This window comes from Oncorhynchus gorbuscha, linkage group LG02 (genome assembly GCF_021184085.1).
Source record: "Oncorhynchus gorbuscha isolate QuinsamMale2020 ecotype Even-year linkage group LG02, OgorEven_v1.0, whole genome shotgun sequence".
NCBI lineage: Eukaryota > Metazoa > Chordata > Actinopteri > Salmoniformes > Salmonidae > Oncorhynchus > Oncorhynchus gorbuscha.
This window is the reverse complement of record NC_060174.1, coordinates 85,259,369-85,270,039: the sequence shown is the minus strand read 5'-3', so window position 1 is coordinate 85,270,039 and position 10,671 is coordinate 85,259,369. Positions and strand designations below refer to the sequence as shown.

General features: G+C 39.6%; 1 protein-coding gene across 2 annotated transcripts in view; it reads left to right on the top strand.

Moving 5' to 3' along the window:
• Positions 1-4,265: 4,265 nt before the first annotated feature.
• The window catches only part of LOC124011976 (zinc finger and BTB domain-containing protein 16-A), a 175,890-nt gene continuing 169,484 nt past the window's right edge, over positions 4,266-10,671 (top strand). For both annotated transcript variants that reach the window (XM_046325279.1, XM_046325270.1), the window contains exon 1: positions 4,266-4,408. The gene's annotated coding sequence lies outside the window, so the exon portion shown is untranslated. The remainder of the gene's footprint in view (positions 4,409-10,671) is intronic.

Genomic DNA, 10,671 nt, shown 5'->3' with positions numbered 1-10,671 from the left:
ACTTGTTCCCTTTATTTTTTTGAGCAGTGTATGTTTGAAATGTAACCATTGGTCAGTATGAAATTACAGACTTGTTGCTTATGAATTTTGTGTGAGGGGGATTCAACATGCCAGCTAAATGTTAAATGGGGAAACTATACTGAACAAAAATATAAATGCAACATGAAATAAGTAGGTTTTGTCGTGCCCTCTTCATGACTGTCTTGGTCTGCTTGGACCATGTTAGTTTGTTGGTGATGTGGACAATAAGGAACTTGAAGCTCTCAACCTGTTCCACTGCAGCCCCGACAATGAGAATATGGGGGTGTGCTCGAACCTCTTTTTCCTGCAGTCCACAATCTCCTTTGTCTTGATCACGTTGAGGGGAGGTTGTTGTCCTGGCACCACACATCCAGGTCTCTGACCTCCTCCCTATAGACTGTCTCATCGTTGTTGGTGATCAGGCCTACCACTGTTGTGTTATCGGCAAACGTAATGATGGTGTTGGAGTCGTGCTTGGCCGTGCAGTCATGAGTGAACAGGGTGTACAGGAGGGGACTGAGCATGCACCCCTGAGGGTCCACTGTGTTGAGGATCAGCGTAGCGGATGTGTTGTTACCTACCCTCACCACCTGGGGCGGCCCATCAGGAAGTCCAGGATCCAGTTGCAGAGGGAGGTGTTTAGTCCCCGGGTCCTTAGCTTAGTGATGAACTTTGAGGGCCCTGTGATGTTGATCGCTGAGCTGTAGTCAATGAATAGAATTCTCACATAGGTGTTCCTTTTCTCCAGGTCATCATCTGCATCATCTGTGGATCTGTTGAGGTGGTATGCAAATTGGAGTGGGTGTTGATGTGAGCTATGACCAACCTTTCAAAGCACTTCATGGCTCCAGACGTGAGTGCTACGGGTCGGTAGTAATTTAGGCAGGTTACCTTAGTGTTCTTGGGCACAGGCACTATAGTTGTCTGCTTGAAACATATTGGTATTACAGACTCGGACAGGGAGAAGTTGGAAGTGTCAGTGAATACACTTGCCAGTTGGTCAGCGCATGCTCGCAGTACACGTCCTGGTAATCCGTCTAGCCCTGCAGCCTTGTGAATGTTGACCTGTTTAAAGCTCTTACTCACATCGGCTACGTCGAGCGTGATCACACTGTCACTGATCACACAGCTGGTGCTCTCATCCATGTTTCAGTGTTATTTGCCTTGAAGCAAGCATGGAAGTAGTTTAGTTCGTCTGGTAGGCTCGTGTCACTGGGCAGCTCTCGGCTGTGCTTCCCTTTGTAGTGTGTAATGATTTGCAAGCCCTGCAACTTCCGACAAGTGTCAGAGCCTGTGTATTACGATTCGATCTTCATCCTGTATTGACACTTTGTTGGATACTTAAAAAAAGATAGGGGTGTGGATTATAAAACCAGTCAGTAGCTGGTGTGACAACCATTTGCCTCATGCAGTGTGACACATCTCCTTTGCATAGAGTTGATCAAGCTGTTGATTGCGGCCTGTTGAATGTTGTCCCACTCCTCTTTAATGGCTGTGCGAAGCAGATGTACATTGGCGGGAACTGGAACACACTGTTGTACACATCAGTAGAGGCTGCTGATGGGAGGACGGCTCATAATAATGGCTGTAATGGCGCAAACGGAATGCCATCAAACCATGTGTTTGATGTATTTGAAACATTAGGTGATCGTGCCGGATTAATGGCACGACAATGGTCCTTAGGATCTCGTGACAGTGAATACAATTGTGTTCGTTGTCCATAGCTTATGCCTGCCCATACCATAACCCCACCACCACCATGGGGCACTCTGTTCACAATGTTGACATCAGCAAACCGCTTGCCCACACGACACCATACACGTGGTCTGCATTTGAGAGGCCAGGTTGGACATACTGCCAAATTATCTAAAATGATGTTGGAGGCGGCTTATGGTAGAGAAATTAACATTCAATTATCCGGCAATAGCTCTGGTGGACATTCCTACAGTCAGCATGCCAATTGCATGCTCCCTCAAAACGTCAGACATCTGTGATGTTGTGTGACAAAACTGCACATTTTAAAGTGGCCTTTAATTCTCCCCAGCACAAGGTGCACCTGTGTAATGCTTGTGCTGTTTAAATTAGCTTCTTGATATGCCACACCTGTCAGGTGTTTGTAACAATATACTCTACAAGTACATCAAATTTCCAGTGGGTTCTGCTAATTCTGAACTCCTTCTGCTGCTGACTATCTGAATGTGCAATCCTAAAGGAGGACTGTGATTGGTTAATTACCTATAATGTCCATCTCTATGTATAAAATGGGTCATAATTAAAAGTGCCATAGAGCCCACTATGGAAATGTGACCTTTTTAAAGAGTATATTGTTATAAACAATATGTCTAAAAGTAAGCTACATTTAAAAGGGTAGTTTTGAGATATTGTAATGTTGAATAAATTAATGTGAAAAAGTGTATTTCAGAATATAAACATACCCCATATTTGAGAGAACACTATAAGGAGAATAATGACACCAAGATGTTGTCTGTATCTTGTACAGTTCACAGATCATATGGTCTAAAAAATAACCTAAAATGGTCAATTTCATCATGATTTTAAGGAAATTGGTTGTGATACAAATGTAAAAAGCATGTTAAACATTCTTCTTCCCAATTAAATTCATATGTGAGAATTGCTAGAACAATCTGCAATACCAAAACATATTTTTCTGCTCCCGCTGGCATGGAATTATAGCCTAGGGGCTAACATAAAACAAGTTTTTAAACACAACTAGCCGGTTATCATTATTGTACTGATACAGTAACTGTGAGTGTGGCTTAGGAAATACAGTATCCCAGTGGTAGGAAACCCTGTTCTTGGAACAACTAGGCACCACACCTGTCCAACTGAGCTAAATGATCAGTTCAGTGATTGCCTAAATTCAACATACCTGGTCTTCCAGGTTGGTTAAATGTAAAAACATGAAGAGCCTGCGGCACTCCAGGACCAGGGTTGCCTACCCTTGCAGTAACATATACCTCCTACCTCCCAATAGGTCTACTGTACACAGCTCAATGCCTGTTGGCTACAAGCAAACAAGTTGTAAAAAACAACATGAAGCCAAGTGACACAGGTGGGGCAAAATAAAAGCCCTATAAATGTTAGGCTATATTTTGATAAGTGATAGAGTAGGCCTAAATATGGGGATTTGTTGAATTATCTATTTTTAAAGTAGCATATTAATTAATCTTTTTTATGTGTTATTCAAAAACTTTCTTGGACAATTATCTTCAATATGAGGCATCTTTCTTGTTAGTTTTTCTTACTATGTGCAATAAGAAAAAAAACTACAAGAAGAAAGTATTTTTAAAACCTCCCACTTTTGGCTGAAGTGTCAATGTGTAGTTTGTACATGCAGAATTGTTTTCTTGAAGCTGTACCTCGCCATTGTTCCAACATTTCCCCCCACATGGGCCAACTCCTTAGCAATTTGAGTTTGAGCCAATGAGCTTCAGCCCCTGGTATTTGAGTGACAGCCATCAAAAGGCCTGCCCAGCATTAACCAATGAGGTTGCAGGGCAGGCCCAGTGGCTCAGTGGACACAGCAAAGAGAGCTTGTCTTTGTATCCCAAACCACACCCTCTCCAATATGAAGCTCGCTTGGAGGGCCCTCGGTTGTCACATGTTGCTGATGAAACTCTGGGTGACTTCCAGAGAGTGGCAATGGGATCAATACACACTCCTGTCTTGAATGATGCAATTCATGTTCCACTTTTAAATAATAAAACAAACATGATATTCTAATGAGCAAAACCCCCTGTAAATTTACAATATATAAACCTCAGTAACAGTTAAACATTTAATTTGGGAGATATGTCATCTGTTATATGTGTCAAGTCTCGAAATCATGCGTAAAAAAAGCAGATGATATATAATTAGGCGCACCGATCCATTGTTTGTATTAAATTGTGCGACCTCCAAACATATTGCAGTGTGTGTCTGGAAGTTCTGAAGGCTGCAGCCTTGCTGGCTAGGTAGAAGTGGCTATCTGATGGTCTAATTAGCTCCTTCACCCGTAATAATTTTCCCTCCCTCAGCTTTGGGACACCTGTGCAAATAGCAGAGGTGCACGTGCACATGAACATGCAATTTTCGGGGACCACTTTTGGATTGTGAGTGTTACTTTCAGAACTTCTGGCTAAAAAGTATACAAAAGTATCAGATAATCTCTTAAAACATTCGGCAGCCCCCTAGGTGTCTCACTTTCGCAGTGTTTGCATGGATTCAAGAGAAAGAAGAGTGACTCGGTGCGTTGACGTCACCGTTGTGTTGATTTGCTAACACGAAAGAAGAGAGGAGTTAGTGCGTGTGAGAGCGGGTACTGTGAACTGCATTGCTATGCTGTAGCCCAATAACCACACATTCGGAATCAAAACTTGCAACTTAGGTGAGTACTGATATGGGTGCGCAGCTTTCGTGTTACAGTGACAGACCCGCTTTTCTGCATGCTTACAGTTGTTGTTTGCCTGTGTACTCTCGCATTATGAATGATTTAGTAGTATGTTTGTTATCATCATTTTAAACCCACATTAAGTTACAGTAGCCCATAGGGAGTTGCGGCGCAACAGTGTGGCAAGCAAAGTTCAAATATCAATTTCTGTGTGCGCTGAAGTATTTTAAATGGAAAGTGTTTGGGTGTCAGATGAAGCCACAAGTCTGAGCGCATGAAAGGTGTTGAGGTTAACATAAACACAACATTGGGCATGTAAAGATGTTAGGTTGACGTAACCGTCTGTCAACATATTCGGGAGATCGCAGCATGAGAACGTGAGGTCTGGGTTTAGGCTACATTGCAAATCAGACAGTGTGACGTTCTTCCATGTGGTTTATTCTGAGAATCGTGTTTTCCTGTTGAAATGAGAATACAGTATACGCTGATACCTCACGCCGCTGTTATTTTCCTGGAAGTTTAAAAAATGAATGGCGCACTTGAGGTGCTCGTGCAGGAGTGATCACAAATCATCACGAACACAGGGGCAATAGTCTGAACTGTGTCCATCTATTTAGCTGATGTAGGCTACATTGTACAGTAGGGACCCGCATAGTAAATTGATAGACTGCTGCTAATTCCTGGATTCGCAATCACGTTGCCTCCGCTGGATGCAAATAATTTAGTATAATTGCTTTTATATATGGACTGGCGAGTTGAATTGCTATCGATATGGGTTATATCGCTCTTCCAAGCTCGAGCATGACATGTCCAATTAAAATGCTATCAACTGCATCGATAGCACTTCAATGATATCACTTCAGACGATTCCACCTGTGTGTTAATCAGAATAGCAAGCTAGTGAATTTAATCATTGTTGCAACCAGTCCCCGCTGAGATCATGTATTTGTGTCTCATTCGCCCATATGTAACGTTACTTTAGTAGACACTGCTGAGATAAGTGTGAGTACTATTTGTTATTGAGCAAAATGTGTCTGGACACAATTTCCACGAGCATAGGTTTTTATCGTTTCGGCTTTAAACATCAGGACTCTTTTGAGTATAGACTGCATTAAAGAGATGCGCGCATTGGACAGACAGCTGACTGGCTACAGTTGGTCTTTAGAGGATTCTCGATCTGATTGCATTATGTTGGCGTTGATATGCGCTCAATACAGCATTTTGACAAACTAATAATTAATCCTTCGAATGGTGTCTTCTGCACGTATCACACGATTGCGTTAAATTATTTGGTGACATTAACGCACTGTCTTAAACCTGGGGTGTAATCATTAGTCCAAACAGTTGCAAAACGGAACGATTTCCAACTAAAACGAGTTGGACAAATTCAGGTAGGCCCCCCTCCGTTTTGTTCTGTTTGCTTCCGTTTAAGAAACGTTTTGCAACCGAGTCGGTTTAATGAATACGTTTTCTGGCCTTTACATTACTGATCCTCATTAGACAACTTTCGATTGTTTCATATGGTAAACCTGGGACACGTAGGCTGCGTTTACACAGGCAGCGCAATTCTGATCTTTTTCCACTAATTGGTCTTTTGACCAATCACATCAGGGGTATATTCATTACGTCCTGCAACGGAAACCGTTTTACCGTTTAAGAAGCAAACAGAACAAAGGGAACGAAACAGGTAAGGACCTACCTGAATTTGTCCAAAAAAACATTGTTTTCGTTACAAAACGTTTTATTTTTGGCATAAAATAAAAGTTTTGCAACATAATTAAGGTAATGAATACACCCCAGACCTTTTCACATCAGATCTTTTTCACAGCGAATCTGACTGGTCAAAAGACCAATTAGTGAAAAAAATATCAGAATTGGGCTGCCTGTCTAAATGCAGCCTAACCTTATTATGCAACGCTACAGACATTGACCTATTTACTAGGTCATAGGTTAGAGCTAAATTGGCATTTGTGTCTTAAAGAAGAAAAAAAAATATTTTTAGGCCACCACATTATTTGTTGGACAGCCACTACTAATATACAGTCTCATCAATATCAGATTTATACAGCCTTGATTAACTGTTCAACAATATATCTGATGACTGCAAACTGTTGACTTTTTTTGTGAGAGCCACTCTGATGAGCCTAGGTATTGCTAATCTAGTATAACTGTTTAGGAAATGTGGATGCAAAATTAAGGAATGAATTAATATATTATCTGCTCTTTATCTATGTAGCCTACATTTTTATGTTTAATGATTTTATAATGGAATATTTCTAATTTGTTCAATTATAAAATGATTTGCCTAAAATAATGATACATTATCATATTAATTGTTAAAGGTTACTAAAATAACATTTACATCAATAATGATAATAGTAATATCAACAGTCAGGAATATATTATGATCATTTAGTATTACTAACTTAAAGGTTATTATTCTTGAGGTGTTGCCTTTTGTGAGTGGGCAATGATACATACAGTGCCTTTTCCACATTTTGTTTCTGGTACAGCCTGACTTTAAAATAGATTAAATTGGCCAACACACATCATGTCAAAGTGAAAGTATGTTTTTCAAATGATTACAAATTAATAAAAAATGAAAAGCTGAAATGTCTTGAGTCCATACGTATTCAACCCTTTTGTTATGGCAAGACTAAGTAAGTTCAGTAGTAAAAATGTGCTTAATAAGTTGCAATAATAGTGTTTAGCATGATTTTTGAATGACAACCTCGTCTCTGTAGCCCAGGCATACAATTATCTGTAAGGACCCACAGCCGCGCAGCGAATTTCAAACACCGATTCAACCACAGAGACCAGGGAGGTTTTCCAATCCCTTGCAAAGAAGGCACCTATTGGTAGATGGGTAAAAAAACAAACAGACATTGAATATCCCTTTGAGCATGGTGGAGTTACTAATTACACTTTGGATGGTGTATCAATACATGCAGTTATTACAAAGATACAGGTGTCCTTCCTAACTCAGTTGCAGGAGAGAAAGGAAACCGCTCATGGATTTCACCATGAAGCCAATGGTGACATTAAAACAGTTTCATAGTTCAATGGCTATGATAGGAGAGCACTAAGGATCAACACAGTACTAACCTAATTGACAGTGAAAAGAAGGAAGCCTGAACAGAATACAACAATTCCAAAACATGCATCCTGTTTGCAACAAGGCACTAATGTAAAACATCTGGGAAACATCCAGGACACTTTTTTTTGTCCTGAATACAAAATGTTATGTTTTGGGAAAATACAACACATTACTGAGTACTACTCTCCATATGTTCAAGCATTGTGATGGCTTCATAAATCAAATGTATTTATAAAGCCCTTTTTACATCAGCCAATGTCACAAAGTGCTACCCATCATGTTATGGGTATGCTTGTAATAATTAAGGACTGCGAGTTTTTCAGGATAAAAAAGAAACAGACTGGAGCTAAGCACTTCCCAGAAGAAAATCTGGTTGTCTTCTTTCCACCAGACACTGGGAAATCAATTCATCTTTCAGCAGGACGATAATCTAAAACACAAGGCCAAATCTACATGAGTGGATTACCAAGAAGAGCAAGGTTTCCATTAACCCAGTAGGCAGGTTTCTGTTTATTTGACAAAGCAATGTTGCAACAACAACAAAAGTGACATATGTCATGGAAACAGCAGATATAGGAGACATAAAGAACATTTTTCTAAAGATCAACAAAATGTTTATCCATTCGACGGGTGGATTTTCCTTCTGTCAAACTTCATTTATTGCGATGAATTAGGGAACTGTGTTTTTATAATAAATTATAATAATAATAATATATGCCATTTAGCAGACGCTTTTATCCAAAGCGACTTAGTCATGTGTGCATACATTCTACGACTGCGTAATCATTTTGAAGGTACCTAGGGCACGTGATTTCACCGCGTAACTATAAAGCTCCATTCCACATTTCATTCTAAATGCGTACGTCTTGAAAAATATTTTTTTTTGAACTATAAAGTATTTTCTTTGCAAAACCAAGATTGTCCTGACTTTCAAAAATGCCTGAATTGCTTCACTTTGCTTTCTGGTTGGCTGGCAAGTTTCCCCATCCAAGTATTTCAGATCAACATGAGTACAAGTTTCACCATGGCACGGTCCGTAACGATACGTTGGCACATGACAATTATTAGGACATGGCAAATAATAGTAAATTAATGCATTCTATCTATGCTGGCTTTAGCGGACTAAAACCGATTAAACACGATAGGTGTGAGGGAATACAGGCCAATTTATTAATGTGCAATTTGCCTAAATGGGTCATGGAAACACTTCAACCATTTTGATTTAACACTCTATATTTCATTCAAATACATTTTTTTAGGTTATAGTGACATCATTACGTCCAGCTGTATTCATCAACAATATTTTAAATGGAAATGCACCCCTGCAGGCAATTTGTTTTAATCAAACTTTGAAAATGTCGACAAACAAACAATCACTGGACGAGTTAATGGAAACGTAGCTAGTGAATGATCCTGTGTGGCCAAGTTAGTTCTGACTTAAATCTGCTGAAAATCTAAGGCAAGACCATAAAATGGTTGTCTAGCAATGATCATCAACCAATTCGACAGAGCTTGAAGAATTTAAAAAATAATAATAGGCAAATCTTGCACAAACAGATGTGCAAAGCTCTTACTCTTATCCAGAAATAGTCACAGCTGTAATCACTGCCAAAGGTGATTCTAACACTTATTGTTCTCGGGGTTGAATACTTATCTAATCAACATATGTTCCATACTTTTAAATTTTTACAAATGTTGGAATTTGTCTTCTACTTTGACATTTTGTGTATTTTGTGTAGATTGTTGACAAAAAGGCTAATCCATTTGAATCCCACTTTTTAACAGTCAAGGGATGTGAATAATTTCTGAAGGCACTGTACAGGGCCAACGTGTGTTCAAGTCATTGATCTCACAGCCTAGCCTACTTCCCGCTTGTAGTATGCATCTGATGTCACTCTTCCGAACCAAGTAAAAGCAGTATATGGAAACTATTCTGTCCATGTATAAACCTGCACTTTTGGCATATGGACATGTAATGCATACAATACAAGCATTAGCTCTACACTTGCATTACCATCTGCTAACCATGTGTATGTGACCAATAACATTTGATTTGATATCATCTTGTTGGTGCTGCATGGTGTTTGTGCTTTTGCGACATCCTCTGTTCCAACTATTCCTGGCAGCCGCTCGCTGCTCGCTCCCTCCTCGGCTCACTGCTCCTCTCTGTGATGAGAATACTGAATAAGATGCCATTTAATTTCAGAATGGGTGTTGATGGTCTTTGTGAACCAAGCACCAATGCGTTCTAACAAAGACTAGGGTGTTGCAAGGTTCTCATGGGTCCTTTATTTTTCGCTGTTCATGTGCTTTCAACCTGTCAGATAACTAAATTGAGGGGCAAAATATGTGATTAAAAAAATATTTATCTGTGGGTTATTAGGCCTGCTTGGCTTTTGACTTCTGTTATTTATCAAGTATGATGTTTTTGCATGACATTTTTACGATCCTAGAAGGGTTGTGTCCATAGTTGTATTTCTTCTGAAAAGAACAGCTCAATGTCATGTTCATATCATTTCCCCCCCTTTTTTATGAAGTGTCCCATGTTATTGTATAGCCTATTTGAAGGAGAACAATTGAATTTAAAATGCCCGGAAAATAAGGATAAATTGCTGTTCTTTATCAAATTGAAATACAAGCCAAGTACAGTTGAAGTCGGAAGTTTGCATACACTTAAGTTGGAGTCATTAAAACTCGTTTTTCGACCACTCCACAAATTTCTTGTTAACAAACTATAATTTTGGCAAGTTGGTTAGGACATCTACTTTGTGCATGACAAAATAAATTTTTCCAACAATTGTTTACAGACCGATTATTTCACTGTATCACAATTCCAGTAGGTCAGATGTTTAAATACACTAAGTTGACACTGCCTTTGAACAGCTTGGAAAATTCCAGAAAATGATGTCATGGCTTTAGAAGCTTCTGATAGGCTAATTGACCTCAGTTGAGTCAATTGGAGGTGTACCTGTGGATGTATTTCAAGGTCTACCTTCAAATGCAGTGCCTCTTTGCTTGACATCATGGGAAAATCAAAAGAAATCAGCCAAGACCTCAGAAAAAAAATATTATAGACCTCTGCCAGTCTGGTTCATCCTTGGGAGCAATTTCCAAATGGCTGAAGGTACCACGTTCATCCGCACAAACAATAGTATGCAAGTAC